Genomic DNA, 10,561 nt, shown 5'->3' on the forward strand with positions numbered 1-10,561 from the left:
AGATAATAACAAAGTTCCCATTTGGGCTTAGAGCAGCGACCCCCTGTCATATTTTCATTATATAGGCTCAATGTAACATGGACTTGAGCGCCACTATTAATATTGTCTATTATTATTAAGACTAATTTATATTTCTTCTATAATTGTAAATATTTGTACTTGTAACTTTAATATTGCAATTTCAATTGTAAATATTTGTATTTGTAAATATTAACTATACCAGTTTGTTTGGTGAATGTTAATAAAATATATTGATATTGATTGACATTACTATTCATTGCCTGGACGAAGTGGTGGCGTACTAAGTCTGCTATCCGTGCCAGGTCGGTGCATATGAAAGACAAGATACGTACGGGATAGCTTAAAAATTCATCTCCCACCACCTCCGTGATTATAAATTCCGATATTTCAATATTTTCACCTGATGAATAAGGTAGGTAAGAATGTGTTGTGGTAATGATGGGACTTGTACTGCTACAGAATTTTATGATCTGATGATTATGTACCTACATGTAAGCTAACAGTTATGTAAGCTTAAGTTAAACTTGGAATAGCGAGGACGGAAACGCGAGGACAACACTTTTTAGGTTTATTCTAGTAAATCTAGGAACATCTACAAATTTGGTATCACTGTAAGGCCCTTCGCACTTGATTATTAGTTTCCTGTTTACCGCCCCCGTCCAAAATTTAAAATCTCAAAATAATTAATTATTTTATTTTTATTTCTTTTTTTCTCCTTTAAAATAACTTTCAACTACTTCTACTTGCCATTTTCTGACTTTAATAATATCAACAATAATGATGAATGAACAAAGAGTACAACTCCACCTTCACTTATTTATAAAATCAAATATTGTTGTGAAATAATTAAATGCCCGCTCTAGTCAAAACGAGTCAATAGTTGCTTGTTGTAATAGTTTATTAAAAGATAATTAATAACTAATAATTAAAAGTTACCTCGTCCCTTTTTCAAAATCTTTAACAGGAAACTAATAATCAAGTGCGAAGGGCCTAAAGAGCATTAAGAAACTTAGACAATGGTACCAAAAACAGCTCTATAGCTCAAAGTACGGGGGAGTTATACCTATTTGAAGTTGTGAAGGGTAGCGGAATTTGTCTGTCATTTTTTGTTTATAGTACCCTGGATTTATTTGTCTAGCACTTGAATATTTTTACAAGTAACACTTACAAATCTGGTATCAATGTAAAGGGCATTAAAAAAGAAAGACAATGGTGCCAGAATCAGCTCTATAACTTAAAATATGGGGAGGTTATGCCTATTTAAAGTCATGTGAAGTTTACTGGGTTTTTTTGTGAGTCAATTTTTTGCGTACAATAAATACAGCATTATTTTAGAGACGATGATATTGCCTCCAAGAAATATAAATAAATAAATATTGTAAGTAATTAAATAAAACAAGTAAATTTAGGAATGAATGAATAAAGGAATAAATTTCAAAAAAAAATTGAATATGTAATCATAATCTGATCATAAGGCCCTTCGCACTTGATTATTAGTTTCCTGTTGAAGATTTTGAAAAAGGGACAAGGTGACTTTTAATTATTAATTATTAATTATCTTTTATTTTCTTTATTTAGTTTGAACTATTACAAGCAACTATTGACTCGTTTTGTCTAGGCGGGCATTTAATTATTTCACAACAATATTTGATTGTATAATTAAGGGAAGGTGGAGTTGTACTCTGTGTTCATTCATCATTATTGTTGATATTATTAAAAGTCAGAAAATGGCAAGTAGAAGTAGTTGAAAGTTATTTAAAGGAGAAAATTAGAAATAAAAATAAAATAATTAATTATTTTGATATTTTCAATTTTGGACGCGGGCGGTAAACAGGAAACTAATAATCAAGTGCGAAGGGCCTAATCATGAACATGTTCTGCCAGTGCCATTTATTACTTGTCAACCTCATCTGACACTGCACTACTCAACTTTAGTATCAATTGAAAAAAAAAAATACAAAGGAAGTGAAAAAAAATTGAAAAAAAATTATACAAATTCTTAAAGTATCATAGAGTTGATTAAAAGTAGTAACAAAAATAATATCACTTGAATTAAGTGTGCATTTTGCATTTTACCACATACGACATGACCCGATATCGCTACATCTCCCACCCGGCGTCAGCCCGATCAGGAACAACACGTGCACCGCTACCTCACCACTTCTCCCCGTATTGTCGTATTTTCACGGCCAATTGCAAATCTGGTCATCACTAATTCCTTTAGCATCTATGCGCGATGGATTCTGCAGAAGATTGACCACAAACATCTTCAAAATACTCTAAAATTTCATATTATATGGGTGTGATATAGGTGTAATGACCTCCTTCTGCTCCATTTCAACAACTTTTTATGCCAAAAACCATGAAAATCTTACCTAAAAAATAGACCTAAAAAAACTGAAAAATTAGGGGCTTTCCTCAAAACAAACCCCGTCGTGTTTGGTATGAGTGCAAAGGTCACAAAATTACCCACAAAATGATGACATCATCCAGGTAAGTCTCGTGGAGTCTCGTGGATAAATCCAAATCGAGATTTTCGTGAATTTCAAGCAGGCGAAAAAATGGCGTCCCGTCGTCGAAGTCGCTACGGTCGTAACTCCTGAACTTCAACAAGTTCATGACATTAGAAAACATGCTTAATGTTCTTTTTTTGTGGAAAACTTTACATAATCGGAAAATTTCATCTTTAAACTCTGTAAAAATAATTTCCTATTGTATTTGGAGTTTTGAAAGGATGAGAAATGGTGAGTTGTTTTCACTAAGTTTCACACACAAACAGACACAAATGCGTAAATCATCGTATGCGCTGATCTCGCTACTTGGAACATTGTATGAATTATGATTGCTATAGCCAAAATATTAAATTCTCGATCATGAGAGCCAACTTGGGTACGCATCTATAGTTATAATTGCGTCGAGCGTACTACGCAAAGACCGGCGCTTACGGCGCAACACAGCTTTTGAGAATTGACCAATCACACGGTCGTTGCTAGGCAAGGTCAAGGTTCGTTCATGCAGGTCGCGCGAACGTGTTATTCTATGAAAAGTACGCTGACGCAGAAGGTACATCCTCTCATGATAGAGAATTTGTTATTTTGGCTATAGTCCGAATAATTGGACCCAGAACAAAATATTAATTATAGGTTAATAACTGCGCATTAGTTATTTGGAGGGCATTGTGAAAAATCTAAACATTCGAGGCCTTATCTAAGCCTCGACTTAGCCTCAGAAAATAAGCCTCATGAATAGCCTCATTTCCTTAGCCTCGTCTTAGCCTTATCTTAGCCTTATCTTAGCCTGAAAATTAGCCTAATTATGTAAATTAGATAAGCCTCAAATAATTAGCCTCGCATTATTAGCCTCAAAATATTAGCCTTGGAATATTAGCCTCATAGCATACATGTAATAACTAGCCTCGTCTTAGCCTCATCTTAGCCTCGCCTTAGCCTGAAAATTAGCCTAATTATTTAAATTAGTTAAGCCTCACTAAGACTAAGACGAGGCTAATAATTCGAGGCTATAATACGAGGCTAAACATTCAGTCGGGGATAAGCTCTCTATAGGGTGACCTCACACACCTCGCTCAACCAGGCGACCTCGCCGCACAGGGTGACAATGTATCGCTGTATACGGCGATAACAGGTTTAATCCCCCACTTCACAAAAGCACTTCGTTCTTCACAAAATATTATAAGTTCGATAGTAAGCTTAAATAAAGGTCTTACAACTCAGCACACCACTAAGAAATCCAACACACACTTTTTTTGATGGAGAGTTGAAGAGTTGGAGGAAATTTGTGCAAGAACTTGAAACATGCAACATGGCCAGAAATTGTTCACTTTCGTCGGCTTCGTGGGAATTCAGCATCGAAGTGGTTACGTAATTCTCTTGGTTACCGGATCACGCTACTTTGGTATGCCTTCGAGTGCCATATACTTTATGTGGTGATCATTTCGATCGTGGTTCATTACTCTAGCGCGTGATCCCGTTGACATAGTAACATTACGTAACTTCGATACTGAATTGCCCAAGTCGCCATCTGTAAATACATGTAGGTCCGGAAATAACTGACAATTACCATGTGCATGGATCCGGGGGGTAAACATAGCCTCATCTTTCGGATGAGCCCAAAATTCACCTTATTCCTTACAATGTGTTAAATGGAGAACAAATTGATGGAAAATCCCCATTGAAGGAAGCTTTTGGGCTTGCAAAAGTAGCTTTTGGGCTTGTAAACGTAGCGCAGAAAACATGCCTATGAGAGCGGAGATGATGAATTCTTTGAGTCTAGCGACGGCTAGAAAAAAATCGAGTCATCGAGAGCGGCAATCAATGAAAACGGGGGGTCTAGGGAACGGCCAGCGGCGCTGAAAAACGGGGTCGTCGCCGCGGCACATACCCGTATAGCTGGGAAATGTGAGTGCCCCCCGGTCTGTCATCATGTACCAGAGGTCACATTCTGAGATTTGTGATCCCTCGATCCTCCATCTTTGTGTACCAACATTCATTCTTCCCCAGTACCATCCGGATGTGGAATGCCCTTCCAGCTTCTTTGGTCACCGCTCCATCCTGTGAGGCATTCAGAGGAGGCCTAGCCAACATCCTAAAAGCATCATTGGAGTTTTTAGCAGCACTGTACAGTACCTTCATCTATTTCCTGCACCGTTTGTGTTTTTTGCACCGCACTTGCTCCATGGATGTGACAATACTCGGCCACCGAGGGATATATCTCAAAACACAAAGAAGAAGAAGAAGGAGAAAAAATGGTGTTGTTGTTACATATTTTCAAATTGTGATCTGTTTAATTCAATTATGAATTCATCATACCTCAGCTAAACAAACATTGTCATGGTTTTGGTCTCATTTGAAAGCTAAATAATACCACCAACAAACCTGTAAATATGAACAATATATATAGCTTCATAAAGCTAATGAAGCTGTGATTGATTGAATTGCTAGCAGTCAAGGTAGTGGGGGGAAGTAAGCCGTGCACATAAACTATATGGGAACATGGTGTTTCACATACTGTAATTCAAATAAATTTACTACTACAGAGGCTATAAACTTGGTTTTGATCTTAATTTACAGCTAAACAATTCTGCTAATTGTTTTTTAAAATCATTTTGAACTCTTTATGATTGGTTTAGTCTATGAAATACAAACTTTTACATACTAAATTACCCGTTTTCAATTTCAGATGTCTTCAAAATCTAAAAGTTGATGTGAAATTGATTTACTTACAACTGTTATAATTCATTGTTTTTCATAAATTTTTTCCCATATAGGTTAATTTCTATTTTTAAGAAGACTTTGTCTACTGATATGACTGATATCCTGAAGTTACGACAGTAATAATGGCAGCAACAACAGCAGAAATTTCAAGAATGTTTAGCTCACACAGGTACTGTTCATTCTCTACTGATCTTTGTTATTCAAGGAGTCATCTACTTCCACTTAAATATATGGTATTTTTTGTAAGAGCAATATTATAGCTTGTTGGTATTGTGCAATTGCAGCAAGAGGCCACTATTCCAGGCTGCTATTTCAAGCCAACAGTGGGTAAAGATATTAGAGGGAAACAGGTGGTATGGAAGTAAATAATCATTAATATCAAATTAAAAAATTATTATTACATGCCCTTGTGTATTTGCATGGACAATTTAGGTAGAAATATTTGTCCACATCATAAAATTAATTTTAAAAATATGGTTTTCATTTTTTTGGCGGCCATCTTGAAATTTGACATCCGACCTAACAGGGATAAAAATTCGAAATTCCTTTAATCTTGTTGAATAATACACCAAATCATTTGTCTGATCACAAGAATATCAAGAATATGTAGTTTGTGCTATCTACAAAAACATTTTAAGTCAAGATTGGATATTTTTGCATGCAGGGTAAAAATTTCAGCTTCCTCCAATTTTGGCAAAAAATTGAAAGGAATCAGAAAAAGAATACTTTTGCATATATGTATCTGCAAATTTCAAGATGGTTGCCATTCTGAATATTGTCATGATCAAATGAAAAAACAAAACAGCATAATAGGGCATTGTGAATCACAGATTCCTCAATGCACTTTACACTAAATTATAAAACTACCAAACTGGCAAAGTATGGGGCTGCCTGTTATTGCATGGCTGGCATAGAAACTTGGCCTCAATTTTCACTACTGCCAGAAGTTTGTATTGTGATAATGATAAATGTATTTAAAGGGTCATTGTACAACTTTTTAATTGTCTTATGCCTTTTTAAAGGCGCTTTCGTTGTTTTATTTAGGTTTAAAGTGGTAATCAGATTTTGCCCTAATGAGCACTCCTAATATGCCAGTGTTCATAAAAACTTTGGTGAGGTTGGAAATAATGGAGATCAATCAAGTACTTTAAGCCCTGTGGGGGGACCAAAAATTTTAAACCAAAATTCACCCTGATGATGGCGAAATCAGAATTAAACAGTTCCAAATTTTGTGTGTTTCACACACATTTGGCCATTTTATTGGTAATCATTTGTGGAGCTTATTTCAAATTCAGCTGAATTAGTGTAAAAATTAAAAAATTTTGCTCCCCACATATGCACATTTTGGGACAGCAAATGGCATAGCTGGATGGCCAGCCAATGAGTCCTTGGCGCAATCTGTCTGTAAGGGGTGCAAAAACTGCCAAATCGACTGATATTTGTATGGCCATACATAAATTGATCAATTCAGTGCCCTCTCCCAAGCAGTCAAAGTCAAAGTTTTGTGCACTTCACCAGGACCGCGACACTCCGGAGGACAGCAGAGGACAGAAAAATGTGACTCTCCTGCTAGTCTCCTACACAACCAGTTAATTATGTTTTTGTTCATACCGCATACAGTCTGGCCCGCGCCCGAGACTAGCAGGAGAGTCACATTTTCTGTCCTCACATCGGTATAGGCCGTCTGCACGTTAATTGTACGGAGTGTCGCTTCTCTACCTTTATTTTCTCTGACTTCACTCGCATCTCAGCAAAGGTCATTATAAGAGGCTCAAATTCACCTTGATAATAACCAAATTGAGTAATATTTTTAGACATTTTTGAGCACTCAGCATGCAATTTCATGTAAACAAAAAAGGGGCACCTTTCAAATATCCTATTTATGGTGTGGGACCCTGTTCAAGACCAAAATTAATGTAAAAGTTGTGTTATTGGGGGCTTTTTCTTAAAGGACAAAAAAAAAGCAAGGCAGCAGAACAACTTTCCGCTTGAGAGTTTTGCTCAGTACATCAGGGAAATTACAGTCTGAAAAATTTAAGATAAAAAGTAAAATCAGTTCGGGAAATCAAGAGTCTACCACCCCACCCCCATTTCTAGGATAAGAACTTAAAGGATCAAAAACATTTTGACCATAAAAAGCCCCCCCAAAAAAAAAAAAAAAAAAATGAACCCTAGAAAGGGGGGATTAAAAATCTTTGCATTGAAGGCTACAACTTTACCACCCCACCCTTAATACATTGTAAGTACCTTGCCAGTAATCACCCTCTAAAACTAAAAGCACCCCTAAAAATCACACATATCCAGTGCTTTCAATAAGAGGCTCTAAGAATCTAATAAATGCAAACCATAAAAATGGGTTTCAGATGCTCCTGGCTCCAGCTTGCTATAACCACTCTACATAGTAGTTTACGGGAATTGTACCCAACACCATATAAACCGTAACTGATACTGGTGCAAAAAATGACTGAATATTGTGTAGATGTAGATCATACATGCCAGCCCACCTAATTGGTCATTTAAGATGGAGGTACCAAGTACATGTACATGTACCACTGTTTCAAGGTCTTTCAATAGAACAGTAATTATAGTTGAGATGCTTTCATGATGAACTTATCCAATGAACTTGTTCTTTGGAACTGAACTTTTTTCCTAGGTTTGCACGAGGCAAGAAAACCATCCTGTGTGTGTTGTATTTTCCTCTTGGTCTTCTTTTAGCGATTCTACGTGTCTTCCTTGGTCTGCATATATTTATTGTGTCTTGTGTACTACCTAAACCATCGCTAGTTAGAAGGTATGTGATGTAGTATTTGATGTCAAATTATCCAATGGTGGCAGATAGCCAGTAAAATAATTGAAATTTATGATCAAATTTCCAGTACCAATTGGAAAAAAATCATATGTACTGTTCTGAAACCTGGTTGTATCATATGTGCACACACAATGCTCAATGCACTCACAAATACTTGAGGTTTTACAAGAACCTAACTTTCATCTATTTTTCGTAATTAAAAAGTTTTGCATTTCAAAATAAGCTTAAAATGTGCATAAGGCTGCAATCACATAGAAGTATACTATTCGGGTATACGGTGCACGTTTTGCAGGTGCACGCGTATAGCTTAAATCGAGCAAGGCAATTTCATAGTACCGGGTCACATAAGGCTACGATCACATAGAAGTATACTATTCGGGTTATACGGTGCACGTTTTGCAGGTGCACGCGTATAGCTTAAATAGAGTAAGGTAATTTCATAGTACCGGGTCACATAAGAAGGCACTATTCGAAAAGGCCTTATACCTGCGTATAGTATAGTTTAGTGGGAATCGTGCATGTTCGATTTTAGTGCAGCGTATACCATCCTAATTTTAAAACTAAACCATATGTGGGTAAATTCATTTGTTTTAATAGATGCACTATCTAATTCTGCATATTATGACACCTCATTGAATGCAATGTGACCTCAAGAAGTAAAGTTACAAGCATTTGATTAGACAAAGAAAATTTGTAAACTGACCTATACTCGCTATTCCTATACAAAATACTCGCTCAGTATTCGATCAGGCTGAGTTCACATAGTATACTCCTATATGAACTCAGCCTGATCGAATGAGCTATTCATATAGCGATATACCGTATACTTTTATGTGATCGCAGCTTAATGAGCACAAATGACTTACCTTTTTCACAATCTGTAAATTCACTTCAACCTGTAAAAATCTTGTTTTCCTCAAAAATGTATATTACAATGTTCTTGGACTCACACAACAATTGGCGTAATTACATCTGTATAAGATATTAAAGGAGTATTTTGTGATCTGATTCCTAACATCCTCTTTTTGTGACATATCCATGAAAAAAGCTTATTCTCAAAATTTCAGTTGATTCAAATAATTTTGCATTTGCAAGTTTAACATGATTATGTGTATTACACTGCTTCATATAGACCTCTTGACATGTGACGTCATTGCCCGGCAGTATGCGCACGCATTATGGTATTTTCCATTGTTCTTTGCCCTGCAGTGTGCGTGCGCATCGTAGTCTGCTCAGGGCATGTGTATTTTAAATCTCCCACCACATTTCATATAGTACAAGAAAGCCATTGAACAGTGAAGCGGCTCGTTCGGGCATATCGACAGACCAATTCCTCGCCTTTGTTGATAAACAATAATGTAAAGTGGTCTATAGGCCACTGTGTTGTAATTTCATTCTGGTGTATCAGAACGTAATTAAAATTTGATGATATTTTTGCTAAACGAATTAATATGCATGAAATTTTTTGTCTATTAACATCAACATCATGCAGCCAGAGGTTTCCAGTGGTATAACTTTTTTGAGAGAAGTAGGGGATGAGGCTGCAGTCCTTCGTTTTTAAGGAGCGCAATTGCGCTGATGCTCCTTGGCGCTCTTGAATTCTGATCCTTTAGCGCAATTCACTGCACTCCTTGCCCTGGACACGAACAAACTACCCCCATTCACGCTGTATGAAGTTAGAAATAAAGGAGCCAGTTAGCACGCCAGGCACCACTAAGCATGCAAAGTGCATACCATCAGACTTTTGGTGATCCCTGTTATCTTTTTTTACTGTGTCAGGCAGCGGCGCGCTGCTCATTAAATATTCATAAACCCAACACATCATAAACATGTGGTCTTATTCGGCCGATCAGAATCGTTACAATTGACCCGACATGGTTTTATGAATGAAATGATGACCGTTACAGGGCTCAGACATATATGCATATTCATTTATTTTGTAATATTCAAGAATGGCTGCTCGACTCTGGCGAACACAGAATAAAAATCAATGGTTCCGTTCGGAAAATGGATCAAATGTTTGAAAATGGACTTTTTTCTGGCGTCGAACGAGCAAAAAATTCAATGACTGTAGATACTCAAAGTTCATTTATCTGTAATTTTGGTTATATTTTTTTGTTGGACATGGTATATTTTTTCCAACTTTGCTGGAAGCTTATTTCAAGTGGTCATGATGGATTTTACTGTGCACCAAACCCATCAACACGGTGCAGTGCATTGAACTTCGTAATAACCTATGCTACACGTACCACAGGTCTACAGTCCATCAAATGTCAATTGTTCAAATAAATTAAGTACATTTTCGACCTAATATTCCATCTCCAGTCGCTACGATATATGGTTTCATTTCTGTGTCAGTTTTGGTCCTAAACATGGTCAGAAACAGGTGCAAAAACATGCGCAAACTCTGCCAATTTCTAGCAAATGTTTGTACTTCGGGGTCCAGACTTCTTAAATTAATGTGTTGTTGATGGCGCTAAAACACGTGGTGCCACAATAA

The 10,561-nt window shown here is 36.6% G+C and overlaps 1 long non-coding RNA gene across 1 annotated transcript; it reads left to right on the forward strand.

The window, feature by feature from the left end:
* The first annotated feature begins 283 nt into the window (after nt 1–283).
* Nucleotides 284–8,037, forward strand: LOC140146243 (uncharacterized). The gene is made up of 3 exons (XR_011858213.1): nt 284–433; nt 5,306–5,421; nt 7,906–8,037. It is a non-coding gene; the product is annotated as an uncharacterized lncRNA (long non-coding RNA).
* Nucleotides 8,038–10,561: the final 2,524 nt, after the last annotated feature.

This window comes from Amphiura filiformis, chromosome 1, assembly GCF_039555335.1.
Source record: "Amphiura filiformis chromosome 1, Afil_fr2py, whole genome shotgun sequence".
Classification (NCBI taxonomy): domain Eukaryota; kingdom Metazoa; phylum Echinodermata; class Ophiuroidea; order Amphilepidida; family Amphiuridae; genus Amphiura; species Amphiura filiformis.